The 20382-nt window shown below is 54.4% G+C and overlaps 1 protein-coding gene across 4 annotated transcripts in view; it reads right to left on the bottom strand.

The window, feature by feature from the left end:
- Positions 1-19406, bottom strand: part of CLIP2 (CAP-Gly domain containing linker protein 2) — a 115464-nt gene extending 96058 nt beyond the window's left edge. For 2 of the 4 annotated variants that reach the window (XM_024249945.3, XM_009242701.4), the window contains exon 1: positions 19079-19406. The gene's annotated coding sequence lies outside the window, so the exon portion shown is untranslated. Of the gene's footprint in view, positions 1-1865; positions 1915-19078 lie in introns of all 4 variants that reach the window. The other 2 variants (XM_024249944.3, XM_063725937.1) reach the window with 2 other exon arrangements.
- Positions 19407-20382: the final 976 nt, after the last annotated feature.

The following is a 20382-nucleotide window of genomic DNA, read 5'->3' on the forward strand; positions in this document are numbered from 1 at the left end:
GACCAGCCCGGCCAATGTGGTGAAACCCCATCTCTACTAAAAATACAAAAATTAGCCGGGCATGGTGGCACATGCCTGTAGTTCCAGCTACTTGGGAGGTCGAGGCAGGAGAATCGCTTGAACCTGGGAGGCGGAGGTTGCAGTGAGCCGAGATCGCACCACTGCGCTCCAGCCTGGGCAACAAAGTGAGACTCCATCTCAAAATAAATAAATATAAATAAATAAATAAACAAACAAACTAGATTATGAATGAATGAATGAATGATACTGACCCAAGAGGTGAGAAATCCAGGACACCATTCTCACCTCCTTAGGACATAGCACTCAGGTCTGAGTGGCTCGTGGTGATCAGCCCAGCTGGTCAGACACCACAGGTCATCACACAGCCGGTCTGGCCTCCCCACCAGCCAGCATCCCCTCTGAGGCAGAGACCAGGCGTGAGAACCCTGTCCCTGGCACTGGAGGTTCCTGCAGATGACCCTGCAGTCCTTTACCACCTGCCTGACACTATCCCACCTCCCAGAGGTCACCTGTGTCTTTTCTCCCACCTGCTTCACTTCTCCTATTTGCATTACCTACTGACACCTAGCCTGATGCCACCTCCTCCAGGAAGTCTCCCAGGACCTTCAGCCCACAGATACCTCAGGATCACATGTGGAGCCAAGGAGGAGAGAGTATGCTGTTCTTGTCTGTCTTCATCATGCCACCTGGGAGCTTACAGGCAACTTCAGGCGGGGCCATAGTCTCTCCTCTCTGGGAACCCAGCCTGAGCCATGGTGCCTGGCACAGAGCCGTGATCTGGAATTCCCACGAGAACACACCTACAGCCACCCAGAGGACAAAGGCCTTCCAGGCTACAAATCTCCAGAAACACTCCTCCCAGGGAACGCTCCCAAAATTAACCTCCGGCCCTCCCGAACCCCCCAGCAGCCTCCAGTATGGAGAATCTACTGTTGCCAGGCGCGGTGGCTCATGCCTGTAATCCCAGAACTTTGGGAGGCTGAGGCGGGCAGATCACAAGGTCAGGAGTTTGAGACCAGCCTGGCCAACAGAGTGAAACCCTGTCTCTACTAAAAATACAAAAAAATTAGCCAGGCATGGTGGTGGGTACCTGTAGTCCCAGCTACTCGGGAGGCTGAGGCAGGAGAATCGCTTGAACCCAGGAGGCGGAGGTTGTGGTGAGCCGAGATGGTGCCATTGCACTCCAGCCTGGGCAACAGATCGAGACTCAAAAAAAAAAAAAAAAAAAAACCAACAACAACAAAAACGAACCTAGTGTCTACAAGGCTTTGCATGAATGTGGCCTCATGTCCTCCCCAGCCCCTGGACAAGGCAGAAGTCCTCTGACAGGTGGAGCTTCCCGAGTGCAGAGAAGTTCGGGGACTCAAAGTCACACACTGCTAAGTGGCTGTCCTGGAATCAGACCCGGGTCTGGCCCTTCCCTACCTCCCATCCCGCCCAGCCCAGCCCTGGAATAACATTTGTGAGCCCCCTGGCCTCTGGGGACAGGGTCCGCCTGCCACGGCTCACAAAGGAAACCAAAGAGCTGGCAGGAGAGGAGAACCAAGGCGGCATTCAGTCAGGACCGGCCACCCTTGCTGTGGGAGGGGGAGAAGGGTGCAGAGGGGGAGCAGCCCCCCTGTCCCTGAGGAACACCCAGAAGGGGAGAGGGGAGAATAGCGAACAGGAAGAAGGGGGAGGCCACCTGCCCTCGTGTGACTCAGCTGCGCTGGTGGGACAGAGAAAGAGAGAGGGATTCTCGGAAAACGCTGGGACTTGATGATAAATTGGCCTCTGGCCACACTGTGGCCGACGTGGGAGGCAGAGAAGCCTGGCGCAGTCCCAGCTCCAAACCCCAGACTTACCCCGAGTGGCTGTGAGTCCTTGGCCCAGAGAGAGCCTCAGTTTCATTACCTGTAAAATGGGGTACAAGTGTCACCACCTGCTGGGAGTGAGGCAGAGAAGACACCCCAGGAGTGTGCCCGGCTGCTCTGGAAGGGGACTGTCACTACTGTCTGGAGGCCCTGGTGCACAGGACGGACAGGCGAGGGCGGGGTGGCATTCAGACCAACAGGCCCCCTTTTGTGCCACCCTCCGCTGCCGTTTCCCGGAGACAAGCTCCGGCTGCATTTCACGGCTTCCATTTCAGCTGCCCGGGGATGGCGGGCTGCAGCCTCGGAACTCTCTGCCAATCAGGGCCCCAGCAGAGGGGGACGGGTGCCAAATAGAGCAGTGGAAAGCCCATCTCGGTTTGGCGGGCCAGCCTCATCCTGGGGCGAGGGAGGCGGGAGCCAGGAAGCGGGCACGCCTGCAGAGACCCCGGACTTGGCTGACTCCCGGAGGGGCAGGTGCTTGGCAGGGACGCTGCTGCTGGCTGGGGTGGGTCACGTCCAGCCTTTACCAGAGCCCACTCTCTCCAGGGCCATCGGGGGTCCCAGCAGCTGGGGCACTCATGCCCACACTTCCTGAGGTGTAACCCGCAGTCCCCACAATCAGGCCCCAGAGGTAGGCTCAGCACAGCCCCTGCCCACATGCCGCAAGCCCTAGGGCGCCAGGCACAAAAGCACCTCTCGGAGGAGCAAGGGCCCCATAACCGGGAGCCTGGGCAGGGAGCACCTGCGGGGCAGAGGGTCTGGGATCTGGCAAGGGAAGCTGACCACACTCTGCCAGGTCCACCCAACACACAAGGATCTGGTGGGGCTAGAAGGCAGGGGGGGATCTAGAGAGTATGAGAGACAGGCAGGGTCTCCCGGACATGCCCCAGCAATAAGGCTGAGGGGATGTGGGGCCGCAGAGAGACTCCAAGCCAGGGGTCCCCCACGATCAGACAAGCACACCAGCAAGACCGCTCTGGGAGCTGAGGATGATGGTGAACTGGCAGCAGGGGCGGGGGGGTTGGGGTGCAGGGAGAGAAGCCAGCTGGGGACTGCTGAGATGGAAGCAGATCCCTAAAATGTGGCCAGGTGCGGTGGCTCACGTCTGTAATCCCAGCACTTTGGGAGGCCAAGACAGGAGGATCACCTGAGGTCAGGAGTTCAAGAACAGCCTGGGCAACATGGTGAAACCCCATCTCTACTAAAAATAGAAAAATTAGCTGGGCGTGGTGGTGCGCGCCTGTAATCCCAGCCACTTGGGAGACTGAGGCAGGAGAATCACTTGAACCCAGAAGGCAGAGGTTGCAGTAAGCTGAGATGGTGCCATTGCACTCCAGCCTGGGCAACAAAGTGAAACTCTGTCTCAAAAACAAACAAACAAACAACAAACAAAATGAGGCCTTATCTGGGACAGAGAGGGGACACTGGGAGGGAGGCAGGGGGAGGTAGGGGCTGCAGCAGAGAACTCAAAGGAACCACAGGGCACCAACCTCAGGGCAACCCAATGACAGGTGGGCAGGAATGGGACCAGGCTTTGCGGGGAAGGCCAGGCTGCACAACCCACCAGCTGAGAGACAGAGAGCTGCTGGGCCTCCCCAGGAACAGGAAAAGGCAAACCCAAGGTGCCCCATCCGATGGGTAAGTCAAAAGGCCTGGCAATGCCAAGTGTTGGAGAGGGGGCAGAGCAGTGGGTGGGTGGGCACAGATGGCACAGCGCCTGGGCTGGACAGGGAACGTGAGTGTACAGTGGAGGGATGGATGGTCCCCTAGAGGGTCCTCCCTGGCAATTGGCCTGCCTGCCCTGGAGGCACCCACAGGATGAACTCCATTGTAAGAGCAGGGAGGGGTGGTTTGGTGGTGGGAGGGGACTGGGGTGGGGTAACTGGGGACTTTATTTATTTATTTATTCATTCATTTATTTATTTATTTTTGGAGACAGGGTCTCCCTCTGTTGTCCAGGCAAGAGTGTAGTGATGCAATCATAGCTCACTGCAGCCTCGAACTCCTAGGCTCAAGTGATCCTCCCTCCTTAGCCTCCCGAGTAGTTGGGACCACAGGTGTATGCCACCATACCTGGCTAATTTATGTAGAGAGAGGATCTCACTATGTTGCCCAGGCTGGTCTTGAACTCCTGGCTTCAAGCGATCCTCTTGGCTCAGCCTCCCAGAGTGCTGGGATTACAGGCATCAGCCACCATGCCCAGCTTTTGTTATATTTCTAAGGTTTGTTTTCTAGCCCTATGGGATGCACATGGGTGTTCAATGTATCCTGTCTACTCCTTTGAATATCTAACAGATTTCTTAAACTTTTTTTCTTTTTTTTTTTTTTTATCAGAGTCTCCCTCTGTCGCCCAGTTTGGAGTGCAATGGCGTGATCTCAGCTCACTGCAACCTCCACCTCCCAGGTTCAAACCATTCTCCGGCCTCAGACTCCCGAGTAGCTGGGATTATAGGCACCTGCCATCATGCCCAGCTAATTTTTGTATTTTTGTAGAGATGGGGTTTCACTATGTTGGCCAGGCTGGTCTTGAACTGCTGACTTCAGGTGATCCGCCTGCCTTGGCCTCCCAAAGTGCTGGGATTACAGGCATGAGCCACTGTGCCCAGCTTCTTAATCATTTTTTTAAAAGAAAAATAAAGATAGGCTAGGTACGGTGGCTCACACCTGCAATCTTAGCACTCTGGGATGCCAAGGCAAGAGGATAACTTGAGGCCAGGAGTTCAAGACCAGCCTGGACAACACGGTGAGACCTCACCTCCTATTTAAAAAAAAAAAATTAGCCAGGCATGGTGACACACACCTGTAGTCCCAGCTACTTAGGAGGCTGAGGCAGGAAGATTGCTTGAGCCCAGAAGTTTGAGGCTGCAGTGAGCTGTGATCTGTGAGCATGCCACTGAACCCCATCCTGGGCCACAGAACAAGACCCTACTTTTTTTTTTTTTTTTTTGAGACCGAGTCTCACTCTGTCACCCATTCTGGAGTGTAGTGGCACAATCTCGGCTCACTGCAACCTCCGCCTGCTGAGTTCAAGCGATTCTAGTGCCTCAGCCTCCCAAGTAGCTGAGCCTACAGGAGTGTGCCACCACACCTGGCTAATTTTTGTATTTTTAGTAGAGACGGGGTTTCACCATGTTGGCCAGGCTGGTCTCGAACTCCTGACCTCAGGTGATCCACCCGCCTTGGCCTCCCAAAGTGGTGGAATTACAGGTGTGAGCCACCGAGCCTGACCTAAGACCCTATTTCTAAAAAAAAAAAAGAGAGACACAAGGGGAGGAGAAGGAAACATTATCCCCACTGCGCACCCACCAAGAGGCAAGCCCCCAACAGAGAGGACCCCAAAATGCTCAATGCCAGGCCTGGCTTTCTGAGCCAATGGTGAGCCCTTCTCTGAGCATGAAGGGGGCTCCCCAAGCCCTGCCCTGCCCTGCCAAGCACCCCAGTGCCCACACATGCACTAGAATGCCAGTCCCACCCCAATCCTGCACCATGCAGAATCCAGCAGGGGGTCCTGGGTGTAACACCACTCCAGGCTGGCACCTCACCTGCTCCACAGGCCCCACTGCCCATCCATCCCACACGGCTTTGTTTGCATTTGTCCAAGGCTCAGGGAATCTGAGAAGGTTGACTTAGGTCACCCAGCGGTGAAGCTAGAGTCTCCACATCCTCCCTGATCAGGGCAAGCAGAGGGCAGGGCTGGACGGCCCCTTCCCTGTGAGTCTTGCCGGCTCTGAGGCGGAAGCTGAAGCTCTGAGCCTTGTACCCACTATCCCTCGGGCCTGGGAGAGCTGACGGGAGGGTGCCCGGCTGTCTGTACTGCTGTCTCCACCCATACTTGGTCAGTCTTCTCTGCCAGGCCCGCGGGGAGATGCAGCCCCAGCTGTGCAGGCAACACTCACACAGCTGCTGGCCAGCAGTAGGGGTACGAGGGAGCCCCAAGAAGAATGGTGTGGGGATAAATCCCGAGCTGCCCTGAGAGCACCCATTGGCCTGGCGGCCATCCAGATAGTGGGGACAGCTGAGAGCCAGCGTGGGGATGGGGCCTTGCCCCAGCATCACAGCAGATCCGGGGCTGGAACCCAGGCTCCACAAGCCCACGTGGCTTCAAACAGGCAAGACCACAGAGGATAGTGCGAACCAGGTTTACACAGTGCAGGGCTCTGGGCTCCTGGGCTGAGCAGGGCAGGACAGACCCAGGCCAAGTGCCCCAGTCAAACCCCAACTTCTCTGGCACCTGCAGCTGGGAGAAAAGCAAGGGTTGAGTCTAGAAGCCCGGGTTCCGGTCCCACACGCTACCTTTCTTACTATGTCCGAGCTCAGGGCTGTGGTTCCTCAGTTTCAGATGAGGCAACTTCTGGCCAGGCCTGGTGGCTCACATCTGTAATCCCAGCACTTTGGGAGGCTGAGGCGTGTGGATCACCTGAGGTCAGGAGTTTGAGACCAGCCTGGCCAACATGGTGAAACCGCATCTCTACTAAAATACAAAAATTAATTGGGCGTGGTGGTGTGTGCCTGTAATCCCAGCTAGTTGGGAGGCTGAGGCAGGAGAATCGCTTGAACCAGGGAGGCGGAGGTTGCAGTGAGCCGATATCGTGCCATTGCACTCCAGCCTGGGTGACAGAGTAAGACTCTATTTCAAAAAAATTTTAAAAATAAAAAAAATAAAAAATAAAGGAGGCATCTTCCTTGCCCTGCCAACAGCCTGAAGGACCACAGGGCGCTGGGAACGCCCAGCCTGTCTGTCTCGTGGGAGCTGGACACACACACAGAGTTGGCATGCTCAGAACCACCAGCCACAGAAAAAGGTCCAACGCTGAAAATAACCCACACATCCATTACCATTAGAATGAGTCAATAAGGCCAGGCATGGTGGCTCATGCCTGTAATCCCAGCACTTTGGGAGGTCAAAGTGGGTGGATCACTTGAGGCCAGCAGTGCGAGACCAGCCTGGCCAACATGGTGTAACCCCATCTCTACTAAAAATACAAAAATTAGCCTGGCGTGGTGGAGGGCACCTGTAATCCTAGCTACTTGGGAGGCTGAGGCAGGAGGATCAGTTGAACCCGGGAGATAGAGGCTGCAGTGAGCCGAGATCACGCCAGTGCACTCCAGTCTTAGCAACAGAGCAAGACTCTGTCTCAAAAAAACAAACAACAACAACAACAACAACAAAAAAAAACGCCAGGCGCGGTGGCTCACGGCTGTAATCCCAACACTTTGGGAGGCGGAGGTGGGCGGATCACCTGAGGTCAGGAGTTTGAGACCAGCCTGGCCAACATGGTGAAACCCTGTCTTTACCAAAAATACAAAAAAAAAAAAAAAATTAGCCGGGCGTTGTGGCGGGTGCCTGTAATCCCAGCTACTCGGGAGGCTGAGGCAGGAGAATCGCTTGAACCCTGGAGGTGGAGGTTGCAGTGAGCCAAGATCACGCTATCGTACTGCAGCCTGGCAACAAGAGCAAGACTCCGTCTCAATAATAATAATAATAATGATAATAATAAGTAAATAAGTTGTGGTTTGTTCACACAATAGAATAACATATAGCAATGAGAATGAATGAATGCCAACTGCATGCAATGATGTGTAAGAACCTTGTAATTACAATCTCGAGTGAAAAAAGTCGGACATAAAAAGAGTGGATACAAAAGAAGACATACAAGCGGCCAAGAACCATATAAAAAATGCCCAGCATCACGGATCATCAGAACATGCAAATTAAAATCACAATGAGATACCATCTTACGCCAGTCAGACTGGCTATTATTCAAAAGCCTGAAAACAATGCATGTTGGACAGGATGTGGAGGAAAGGGAATGCATATACACTGTTGGTGAGAATGTAGATTAGTACAACCTTTATGAGAAATGGTGCAGAGATTTCTCAAAGAACTGAACATAGAACGGCCCTTCCATCCAGCAATCCTGCTAATTGCCATCTACCCAAAGGAAAATGATTCATTCTCTCCAAAGGATACCAGCACTGGTATGTTGATCACAGCACAATTCACAAGAGCAAAGATATGGAATCAACATATGTGTCCGTCAAGGGAGGACTGGATAAAGAAAATGTGGTATATGTCTACCACAGAATGCCACTCATCCATCAAAAAGAATGAAATCAGGCCAGGCACGGTGGCTCATGCCTGTAATCCCAGCACTTTGGGAGGCTGAGACAGGCGGATCTTGAGGTCAGGAGATCGAGACCATCCTGGCTAACATGGTGAAACCCCGTCTCTACTAAAAATACAAAAAAATTAGCCGGGCGTGGTGGCGGGCGCCAGTAGTCCCAGCTACTCGGGAGGCTGAGGCAGGAGAATGGCATGAACCCAGGAGGCGGAGTTTGCAGTGAGCCGAGATGGCCCTACTGCACTCCAGCCTGGGCGACACAGCGAGACTCCGTCTCAAAAAAAAAAAAAAAAAAAAAGAATGAAATCATGTCTTTTTCAGCAACATGGATGGAACCGGGAGCCATTATCCCAAGCGAAACAACTCAGAAAATCAAATACCACATGATCGCACTTGTAAGTGGGAGCTAAACAGTGGGTATACATGAAAATACAGAGGGGAATAATAGATGCTGGAGACTACGAAAGGTGGGAAGAGGTCAGGCATGGAGGCTTATGCCTGTAATCCCAGCACTTTGGGAGGCCAAGGCGGGTGAATCATTTGAGGTCAGGAGTTCGAGACCAGCCTGGCCAAATTGGCAAAACCCCATCTCTACTAAAAATACAAAAATTAGCCGGGTGTGGTGGTGCATGCCTGAATTCCCAGCTCCCAGGGAGGCTGAGGCAGGAGAATCGCTTGAACCCAGGAGGCGGAGGTTGCAGTGAGCTGAGATTGCGCCACTGCCCTCCAACCTGGGCAACAAGAGCAAAACTCTGTCTAAAAAAAAAAAAAAAAAAAGCTGGGTGGAGTGGCTCATGCCTGCAATCCCAGCACTTTGGGAGGCTGAGGCAAGTGGATCACATGAGGTCGGGAGTTTGAGACCAGCCTGACCGACATGGAGAAACCCTGTCTCTACTAAAAATACAAAATTAGCTGGGCATGGTGGCACATGCCTGTAATCTAGCTACTTGGGAGGCTGAGGCAGGAGAATTGCTTGAACCCGGAAGGTGGAGGATGCGGTGAGCCGAGATCACACCATTGCACTCCAGCCTAGGCAACGAGAGCGAAACTCCATCTCAAAAAAAAAAAAAAAAAAAGAAGAAGAAGAAGAAGAAGGGCCTTGAGTCAGCACCCCAGGGTGCTCTCACTCCCACACCTTCTCCTGCAGGCAAGGGTTGGGGAAGAGGCTGAGCCCACTGAGGTTCAGGCCTGGTCCCTGAGTGGCATAAGCGGCCCCAGCCAGAGGGGACAGGGTGCAAACCAGGGTCCACTCCAGGGTGTGGTGGCTTGGAGAAAAGATGAACCCAGCAGGCCATGAGCACCTGCTATGCCCCTGAGGGGCAGCCCAGCACACTACTATGGGTGGGGAGGGTGGAGAAGGAACAGAACTTGGTGGCCCAGGGATTAGGACAATCACTAATAAGCCTTCAAGGCAGGGCCTTTATTTATTTATTTATTATTTATTTTTTATTTATTTATTTATTTATTTAGACAGGGTCTTGCTGTGTTGCCCAGGCTGGAATGCAGTGGCACGATCACAGCTCACTGCAGCCTCAAACTCCTGGGATCAAGCAATCCTCCCACCTCAGCCTCCTGAGTAGCTGGGATTATAGACACTGCACCTGGCTAATTTTTGTATTTTGTACAGAGACAGGGTTTTGCCAAGGTGCCCAGGCTGGTCTCCAACTCCTGGGCTCAAGTGATCATCCTGCCTCGGCCTCCTGAAGTGCTGGGATTACAGGTATGAGCCTCCGTACCTGGCCTCAATATCAGTTTTTTTCTTTTGTTGCTTCCAGAAAGGGAACTGCGTGTTAGTCATCGAATTCTGGCTGAAAGCCACAGACACCCACCCACACTCATATCCACTAGATCACACGTCCAGGCTTTTGCACGTGCCATGCTGGGTTTCTAGAATGCCCTTCCTCTCACTGGGCGCAACTTTTTTACTTAAACATTTTTTAAAAATAGAGACAGGCCGGGCACGGTGGCTCACGCCTGTAATCCCAGCATTTTGGGAGGCCGAGGCTGGCGGTGGCAATCACCTGAGGTCAGGAGTTTGAGACCAGCCTGGCCAACACAGTGAAATTCCATTTCTACTAAAAATACAAAAAATTAGCCGAGTGTGGTGGCACGTGCCTGTAATCCCAGCTACTCGGGAGGTTGAGGCTGGAGAATCGCTTGAACCCAGGAGGTGGAGGCCGCAGTGAGCCAAGATCACGCCACTGCACTCCAGCCTGGACAACAGAGTGAAACTCTGTCTCAATAAAATAAAATAAAATAAAATAAATAAAAATAGAGACAGGGGCCAGGTGTGGTGGCTCATGCCTGTAATCCCAGCACTTGTAGGCCGAGGTGGGTGGATCACCTCAGATCAGGAGTTCAAGACCAGCCTGATCAACATCGCAAAACCTTGTCTCTACTAAAAATACAAAAAAAAAAAAAAAAAAAAAAATTAGCAGGGTGTGGTGGCAGGCACCCGTAATCCCAGCTACTGGAGAGGCTGAGGCATGAGAATTGCTTGAACCCAGAGGTGGAGGTCACAGTGAGCTGAGATCATGCTACTGCATTCCAGCCTGGGCAACAGAGTGAAACTGTGTCTCAAAAAAAAGTAAATAAATAAAAATAAGAGACAGGGTCTCACTATGTTGCCCAGGCTGGTCTCAAACTCCTAGACTCAAGTGATCCTCCTGCCTTGGCCTCCCAAAGCACTGAGATTTGCAGGCGTGAGCACTGCACCAAATCGTGAGTGCAGCTTTAGGAGGGCAAGATCTTTGCATATCTTGTTCATTGCTGGGCTCTCGGTACCTAGGACAGCACCCGGCCCATAGAGGAGCTCAAAAATACATGTTTAGTGAATATACGAACGCATTAAAATGCCCTCCTCTGGATCACTTGAGCCCTGGAGGTGGAGGTTGCAGTGATCCAAGATGGCACAACTGCACTCCAGCCTGGATGACAGAACGAGACTCCGTCTCAAAAAAAAAAAGAAAAAAATGCCCTCCTCTGCTACTCTCATCCTCCTCACATTGAGTTGGATTCTTACAATGCCTTGTTCACACCCCATCGCCATATTCACCTAGCCTGCTTGGAGCTATCTCTGGGAAGGACAGAGAGAAGCAGATCAACATTCTGACTGACAGGTCATGCTGGAAAGGCTGGTCCCCCAAGCACACAAGGCATGGAGTGTTCCCAGGGGTAGTTCCCACAAACAAAGGAACAGGCAGTAAGCCCCCCATCACTGGAGGGGTTCAAGTAGACAGAGGCTGAGGCTTCCTCTCAAAGAGGAAGGGGGGGCCCTGCTTTTGTTTTGTTATTCGGTTGGTTTTTTTTTGTTTTTCTTTGTTTTTTTTTTGAGACAGGGTCTTGCTCTGTCCCCCAGGCTGGAGGGTGGTGGCACAATCGTAGCTCACTGCAACCTCAACTTCCCAGGCTCAAGCAATCCTCCTGCCTCAGCTCCTCCCATCCAGTGGCACTACAGGCAGGCATTACCATGCCCAGTTATTTTTTTCTTATTTTTTGTAGACATGGGCCCTTGCTAGGTTGCCCAAGCTGGTCTCAAGCTCCTGAGCTCAAGCAATCCTCCTGCCTTGGCCTCCCAAAGTGCTAGGATTACAGGTGTGAGCTACCACACCCAGCCAGTCCCTGCTCTTGTTGGCACAGCTGCCCTTAGAGGCTCTCTTGAGCTCACACCAGGATTCTGCAGCTGTACAGACGCATCTCTTCCCCTGTACCCCAGGCCCAAGCTGACTGAGGACACAGACTCCAAGGAGAAGGGACGGAGCAGCAAGCCAGGAGCCCAGATACCTGCATCAGAAAGGCGACCCACTGCTGATGAGCAAGTAACTGGGGACGATGGTGTCTGCAAGGGAAGAAATGCTGGTCTTAGGGACTGTATTAGTCTGCTATGGCTGTCATTACAAAGGACCACAGACTAGGTGCCTTAAACAACAGAGATGTAGGGTTCACAGCTATGGGGGCTGGAAGTCCAAGGCCAAGGTATCAGCAGGGTTGGTTTCTTTTTCTTTTCGCTTCTTTTTTTTTCTTTTTTGAGACAAAGTCTTACTCTGTCGCCCAGGCTGGAGTGCAGTGACGCGATCTCAGCTTACTGCAACCTCCGCCTCCCAGGTTCAAGCAATTCTCCTGCCTCAGCCTCCCGAGTAGCTGGGACTATAGGTGCGTACCACCACACCTGGCTAATTTTTTGTCTTTTTAGTAGAAACAGGGTTTCACCACATTGGCCAGACTGGTCTTGAACTCCTGACCTCGTGATCTGCCTGCCTCAGCCTCCCAAAGTGCTGGGATTACAGACGTGAGTCATCTTGCTCGGCCCTCTTAGTGTCACTCTGTTGCTCAGGCTGGAGTGTGGTGTGGCAATCTCAGCTCACTGCAGCCTATGCCTCCCAGGTTCAAGTGATTCTCCTGCCTCAGCCTACCGAGTAGCTGGGATTACAGGTGCGTGCCACTACATCTGGCTAATTTTTGTATTTTTAGTAAAGACAGGGTTTCACTATGTTGGCCAGGCTGGTCTTGAACTCCTGATTTCAGGTGATCTGCTTGCCTCGGCCTCCCAAAGTGTTGGGATTACAGGCGTGAGGCTTGAGCCACCGTGCTGGGCACAGCAGGGTTGTTTTTTTCAGAGGTCTCTCTCCTTGGCGTGTAGATGGCTGTCTTCTCCCTGTGTCCTCCTGTGGTCTTCCCTCTGAACATGCCTGTGTCCAAATGTCCTTTTCTTACAAGGACAATGGTCATATTGGATGAGGACACCAGTCATATTAGATGAGGGCCCAAATGACCTCATTTGAATTTGATTACCTCTATAAAAACGCTTTTTTTTTTTTTTTTGGAGACAGGGTTTCGCTCTGTCGTCCAGGCTGGAGTGCAGTGGCACGATCATAGCTCACTGCAGACTCAAACTCCTGGGTTCAAGAGATCCTCCTGCCTCAGCATCCAGAGTAGCTGGGACCACACCCAGCTAATTTTTTAATTTTCTGTAGAGATGAAGTCTGGCTATGTTGCCCAGGCTGGTCTCAAACTCCTAGGCTCAAGTGATTCTCCCTCCTTGCTCTCCCAAAGTGCTGGGATTACAGGCGTGAGCCCTGATGCCTGGCCTAATTTTCTCATTTACTTTTAATCTGGTTATACTGTGTTTATCTTTGTAAATCACCTCAAGTCCTTTCTGGAACCAGACGAAGAACACACAAGCCCCTTTCAGAGGTCTTCCCTCTCCTCTGTGGCGCCTGGCTCCAAAGAAGCTGAACGTGAGCAAAGTAAAGAAACGAATGAATAGGTTTGTGCAGGGAACAGCCTACATTACAAAAGGCAACAGCCTAGCAGAAGTAGAAAGGTACCAGGTGGCAAAAAACCCAGACACCCAACGTTACTTCTCCCCGCCGCCAGTATAATTCCCCCAACCTCACACTCAATGTGGGAGAATGGTGGGTTCTTCACTGAGCCCCCAGACAGACACTCCACTCCCTGCTGCCCCAGCTTCTTGACTTTTGTCCCTTTGCCCCATCATGAATGCCCTCCTTAACTGCCTCAAGCCCACCTATGCTTCAAAACTCAGCCCCAGCTGGGTGCAGTGGCTCACACCTATAATCCTAGCACTTTGGGAGGCCGAGGTGGGAGGATCGCTTGATCTCAGGGGTTTGAGACCACCTTGGGCAACACGGTGAAATCCTGTCTACAAAAACATATAAAAATTAGCTGGGCATGGTGACATGCACTTGTAGTCACAGCTACTAGAGAGGCTAACTAAGGTGGGACGATGGCTTGAGCCTGGAAGTTCGAAGCTGCAGTGAGCCGAGATCACGCCGCTGCACTCCAGCCTGGGTGACAGAGCCAGGCCCTGTCTCAAAACAAAACAAAACAAAACCTAGCCCCAGTTCTATTCCTCCAGGAAGCCCTTCAGACTACCCCACCCACCACACCAGAGCCCAGCCTCCCTGCATAACCTTCAGATCAATATGCAGCCGTTGTCCAGCCAACAGCTCCACTAGGCATCAAAGTGTCTGGCCTTGAAATGTTTCTGGAAAGGGCTGATATTGTTTACATTGTCAGGAAGCAGGGCGGATGTCTTCCCAATTTAGTAAAAGCTTCTGGAAGCTCAATGCTGCACATTGTGGGGTGGGCAGGGGCTGGAGCACCCCCAAAAGGAGCTAGGGCAGCATCAGCCAGGTTTAGCTACAGGCAAGGGCAGACCAGCTTGAGACCTCAGGGTGATGGGGGCGACACTGAAAAACCAGGCACTCCTCCTGGTGAGCCGGAAATTCCACCCTCTCATCCCAAGGGGCCAAAAAGGCAAAGGAGGGAAATGAATCAGGAGTGGGTGTCGCTCAGGGCTCAGGCTAGAGTGGAAGGTATGATCCCAGCCATGGAGCAAGAAACGCTCCGTCAAGACAGAAGCCACTAAGTAGAGAAGGTCCTAAATTCAGGCCTCGTTAATAAAAACCATCTGGCCTGTTCTGCCTTCTACTCAGAAGGGAAACGTTTCATTAACATCTTGAAGCATTTCCTCCGCAAACATGAGTTTCGTATTACTGGTTCTGTTGTAAAGGCCCTAGCCTTGCAGCCCAGTGAGAAGAGCCAGGGCAGGAGGCTCCGGCTGGGCGCGGTGGCTCACGCCTGTCATCCCAGCACTTTGGGAGGCCAAGGCGGGCAGATCACTTGAGGTCAGGAGTTTGAAACCAGCCTGGCCAACATGGTGAAACCCCATCGCTACTAAAAGTACAAAAATTAGCCAGGCGTGGTGGCGTATGCCTGTAATCCCAGCTACTCAGGAGGCTGAGGCAGGAGAATCACTTGAACCCGGGAGGCAGAGGTTGTGGTGAGCTGAGATCGTGCCACTGCACTCCAGCCTGTGCAACAAGAGTGAAACTCCATCTCAAAAAAAAAAAAAAAAAAAAAGCTCGAGTCCCACGCTGCCGGTTGGACCCAAATCTCCAGGTCCTGAAAGGAGAGAGCCTCCTCCTGTCCCAGGGCAGGGCTAGGAGAAGCCAGTGGCGGGCAGCCCTAGCCATCCTACCTGTGCTCTCCTCCCCACACTGGCCTGATCAGTGCACTCTGGTTTCTTCCAACAAATCATGCTGCAAGTGATCAGTCCCACATCCTGTGACACAATATGGCTAATTGACCACAGGTCTGCCTCCCCCATCAGCTCATGACTCCCTGAATGCCCAGATTCGCTGGTTCTCACCTAGCACACAACCTTCATCATCAATGCAGCCAACCAATTATCCCAGCTGTGCCAGCCCCAGAGACCACATGACCTGCCCCCGCCCCGCCCCCCACCAACCGAGCAGAGGCGAATGGGCTTCCTCATCCCGGCTGGACCAATCAGTGTCTCTCTGCACCCCAAGATGAAGGAGACCCCCACTGGGAGGTCCCGTGGACTCAGGCTACAGCCCCATTCAACACAGCCACGCTCATAACCCAAGGAGATGGAGCCTGTAGGGGAAAGGAGAAGGAGATGGGACAGATGCGCTGAGAGAGGCCGAAAAAATGAAACCGCAGTCCACAGAGAGGAAAGCCAGAGGAGGAGCCGCCTGCCAGCTTCCGGGGTCCCGGGGGGCCAGGTCGCCTCCAATTGTTTGCTGCACAAGTTCTCTGTTCTCCACTCTTAAGTCCCTTTTCACTTAACCTAATTGAAGCAGGTTCCTGTTCCCTGCAACAAAATAATCCCAAAGGTATGGGATCGGAGGGCACCCCCACACCACCCTCAAAGCCAGCCCTGCTCCTCAAACCATGCCCACTCCTCACAGTTTACTAAAGGGGCCACGTCAGCCTTAGGTGAGGCAAGTCTGGGTGTGCCCAGCCTGGGAGCATGGGGAGAGCTGCAGTGGAAAGATACAACCAACTGGGGGTGGACCCTAAAAGCTAGATAGCGTGTTTGGACTTTGCACCTGAGCAAAAGGGATGGGTGTCTGAGAAGGCAGAATCATATAATTGTTCAGGGACATGACCCCGAAGAGGGTGGGTAGAATGGTGTGACCGAAGGAAGCACGCCTCCCAGGCATACAGTAGGTGCTTAGCAAATGCATCAAGGGCAGACACAGCCACCTCTTTGTGCCAGGATATTCTCATCTGTAAGATGTAGGCAGCCTTATTAAAATATCCACAAATGAAGGAATGAATTTAAAGAGCTCAGAACCAGGCCAGGCATGATGGCTCACGCCTGTAATCCCGGCACTTTGGGAGGTCAAGGTGGGCGGATCACTTGAGGTCAGGAGTTTGAGACCAGCTTGGCCAACATGGTGAAACCCTGCCTCTACTAAAACTATAAAAAATTAGCCAGCCTTGGTGGCGTGGGCCTGTAGTCCCAGCTACTTGAGAAGCAGAGGCAGGAGAATCACTTGAATCTGGAAGGTGGAGGTTGCAGTGAGCCGAGGTGGCACCACTCCACTCCAGCCTGGGCGACAGAGCAAGACGCTGTCTCAGAAAAGCTCAGAACAATTCTCCACAAAGTAAGCACTTAATATATACTTTTTTTTTTAACCTGCACAAAAGCTGAAGTTCTCACAAGAACCAATGAGCAGGGAATCTGAGGGTCACAAATGCAGCTTCCCTCCCCTGGGTATGGAAGTGGAGGTAGAGCAGGTGGTGTCAAGAGGGCAGAACTGGCTGGGCGCAGTGGCTCACGCCTGTAATACCAGCACTTTGGGAGCCTGAGGCAGGTGGATCACCTGAGGTCAGGAGTTCGAGACCAGCCTGGCCAACATGGTGAAACCCCGTCTCTACTAAAAATACTAAAATTAGCCGGACATGGTAGCACATGCCTGTAATCCCAGCTACTTGGGAGGCTGAGGCAGGAGAATCGCTTGAACCCAGGAGGCAGAGGTTGCAGTGAGCCAAGATCGTGCCATTGCACTCCAGCCTGGGCAACAAGAGCGAAACTCCATTTCACAAAAAAAAAAAAAAAAGAGGGCAGGATCAACTGTCAGGGTGGCAGGACCAGGAGGGGAGGCCAAGAGGGAACTGGGGGACCACACATGGGCAGGCCTGCCAGGTGGGGAGCAGGGACAGCTGGGGCTGTGGGGAGATGGCCTTTCCATCACCAAGGGAGACAGGACCAGAGAGGAGACTGCAGAGAGGCAGAGAACAGCAGGTCCCGGGTCAGGGCTAACCAGCAAGGCTGCTCGAAGAAGGACAAACAGCCTGGAAGGGACATAAGCCTCCTCTCCCTGAAATGTGTGTGAATGGAGGCCAGGAAGCCACTCTGTTTGGCAGCAACAACATTTATAGGACATCTACTCTGTCACAGGGCACATAGTTCTCCTAACAACCCTAAAAGCCAGATACCACAAGGATCCCAATTTTACAGATGAGGATGTCGAGGCAGAGAGAGATGCAATGTGCTAGGGAGTGGCAGAGCTGGGATTTGAACCCGGGCTGTTAAGCTCCAGCGTCTGAACTCTTCTCCGCCAAGGTAGACAGCAGATGCTGGAAAGCGATTACTGCTCCTTGGAGTAAATTCCCCCTGCTGGGATTTTGGGCTCTGAGTGCAGAATTCCAGGCACCACCTTCCCAGCCTGCACGGTGCCAAGGGCTGGAGTTTGCAGGTGCACACAGGTGTGTGTGGAGGAGGCTCCTCCCAGGCGCCTCCACCTGCCTCTTCTGCCTTTGGAGCCCCTCTCCATCTCCACCGCCTCCACCTGTCCTGAAGCCAGAATCCCATCATTCCCCGGCAAGGCACTGCAGACAAGAATGCATCCTTGCTCAACGCAGGTCTAAGTTCCTTAAATCCTAAGCTGTTTCTCTAACCCAATAGCCTCCTTTTCTGACTCCAAGCCCTTATTCACGCTATTTCTCCTGCACGAAACCCCCTTCAGGCAACCTGGCAGCAAACTTCTGCATGATGCTCTATGAAGCTTCCTGGTCTGCCCCATCCTCCAGGGGGCCCCCTCTATGCCCCCAGCTTCCCCACTAATGCACTCATCAACCCCCAGGGCTGCACTTTTTGGGGACACCGAGGCTGCTGTCCTGTGGACCAGCCAGCCCCTAGAAGTGCTGGGCCAGGTAACAGCAGCTGAATGAATGAAGAGCTTATTGTTTACATTTACAACCGATGGGGAAGAGGCTTCTGAAGCACACACGTGGTGCTCCCCGCACCCTCCTCCTCCTCCTCTGCCCACAGCCCTAGGCCACCCCACCCACCTCCCTCAGGCATCGTGCAAGAGTGAGGGCAGCCCCCCTCATCCCAGACCCCCACTTCTCACCCAGAAGTGAGAGGAGGGGTCTCAGACGTTGGGGGACACACTGCTGGGTGGGTGATTTCCCCCCAAGGTGTTCCCTCTGCCCGTCCTTCCCAGGGTGGGGCTGGGGCCTGCGTGGCAGTGCCCAGCGGGCACCCGCTCGGCCCAAGCTCTGCCTGAAAGGTCCAAACGGGTGGGCCCTGAAGGTTCAGCCAAGCATCCTCCGCGGCCGCCGCCCCTCCCCGGGAGGAGGGCAGAAAATCTGCTGCCTCACCAGCCACCAGCGCCAGCTTGGGGGGGCACCCCCTGAGGGAAGCCGCCCGCCTCAATCTCCTCCTACCCCACCTCAGCCATGCACTTCAACCAAGTTTTGCAAAGGCCATCGGCCAGGCGACCCCAGAGGGTGTAGCAGGGAGGAGCGGGGGGCAGTCCCTGTTCTTCCAGACCCCAGGTTTGGAGATGGGGGCTGCATGGCCGCGCCCACCAGGCTGTGCTCCTCAGGCTCTGTGAGCCCAGAGAGCCTTGCGGTGCGTCCAGCCGTCTTGCTCTGCCCTTGGAAGGGGGGACGGGTGGCCCCCCCAACAGAAGGGCCAAACCCCTGTCCAAGGGTAGAGACCCCGATGAGGCTGGTGATGCCTTCCACAGGGGGACTCGCAGCCCGGAAATAGCCCCCAACCCTGGCACCCCAAGCAGTGCCCCCTCCTCTCCTGCCAGCAACGGGGAAGTTGGGGCACACTCCAGCCAGCGCCCGCCCACGCCCACCGGCCGGCCTCGAACCCTCCCGCCCCTGCCCACGCCCCGACAATGCCTCCGGGCCCGCAGCCCCGCTTTCGGTCAGGCCGCCGCCCCCCGCATCTCTCCGTCCTTTGTTGCCCGCGCGAACCCCTCACTCGGCCCCTCCAGCGGCCCCTACCTTCGTCCCTCCAGCATCAGGCTAAGCGGCGGGAGGCCCTGAGAGTCCCGGCCTCCTCCTCTCGGGCCCGGGCGCGCTGGGGGGCGAGGATGCTGCGGCCCCTCCCTGCGCGGCGCTGCCCACCGGCTGCACCCCCTCCTGGCGCCGGGGATCCCCGCGATAGGTGCTCGGGGCCCGGGCCTCGCGCCACGTCTCTGGGAAGGCGGGAGGCGCGCACCGAGGCCGCCCGGCAGCCGCCTGCGCGCCCCGCGGCCGAGCCGAGCCGAGCGCCCGCGGAGCCAGCGGAGCCAGCGGAGCCAGCGGCCCTGCTCCGGGAGGGAACAAAAGGGGCCGGCGCTGGGGCGGGCGCGAGAGGGCGGGGCCTGGGGCGGGCGGAGAGGGGGGGGGGGCGGGTCAGGCGCGCGTGGGCGGCCTCGCGGTTCTCAGGCCTCAGTGCCTCGCGGAAAGCAGGCGGGCGGGCGGAAAACGCGGCGCAACCTCTTCCCCCTCTCCCCGCTCCATCTCCTTCCCTTCCCATGCCGCAGCTGTCCTTTGTGGGGCGTCTAGGGTTCGCCCACATCCACCTCCGCGCTGGGCACCTGGTGGTGCTTACATCGCGTTTGGTGAAACGCATCCTCCAGCCATGCTATGCTTGCAAAGATGTCTCTGGTCATTGGGAAGGACGGCAGCTTGGGAAGGTGAGATGCTGTTGGCGCTGGACAGAAAGGGATAAGGAGGGGGACAGTGCAGCTGGGGCGAAAACTTCAGGTCTGTGTTGCGGCCAGCGTGGGTGGGGAACTGTGGCACAGGGTCTCATGGTTATCAAGGATCTCATAGCCTGGGCGGTGTCTCATGCCTGTAATCCCAGCACTTCGGGAAGCCAAGGCGTGCAGATTGCCTGAGGCCAGGAGTCCGAGAACAACCTGGGCAACGTAACCTCCCTCTCTACAAAAAATACAAAAATTAGCTGAGAGTGCGCCTGTGGTCCCAGCTACTGGGGAGGCTGAGGTGGGAGGATCGCTGGAGCCCAGGAGGTCGAGGCTGCAGTGAGTCATGATCAAGCCACTGCCCTTCAGCCTGGGTGACAGAGCGAGACTCCGTCCCAAAAGAAAAAAAAAAAAAGGATCTCATGGTGATCGGCTCCCAAGATACAAATGAACCCTCCCCAGGACAGGATGCGTCTAATGCTATTTCAGAGGAGTTGAGGCAGCTGCCAGGTCCCCTCCTGCGTGGAGAGGCAGATGCCAAGTGACAGCTCAGGAACTAAGCAGTGACCAAGCCCCAGCCCCTGTCTATGCCCAGGCTGCGGTTGGCTTCTGTGGCTT

Source organism: Pongo abelii, chromosome 6, assembly GCF_028885655.2.
Source record: "Pongo abelii isolate AG06213 chromosome 6, NHGRI_mPonAbe1-v2.0_pri, whole genome shotgun sequence".
In the NCBI taxonomy this organism is placed as follows: domain Eukaryota; kingdom Metazoa; phylum Chordata; class Mammalia; order Primates; family Hominidae; genus Pongo; species Pongo abelii.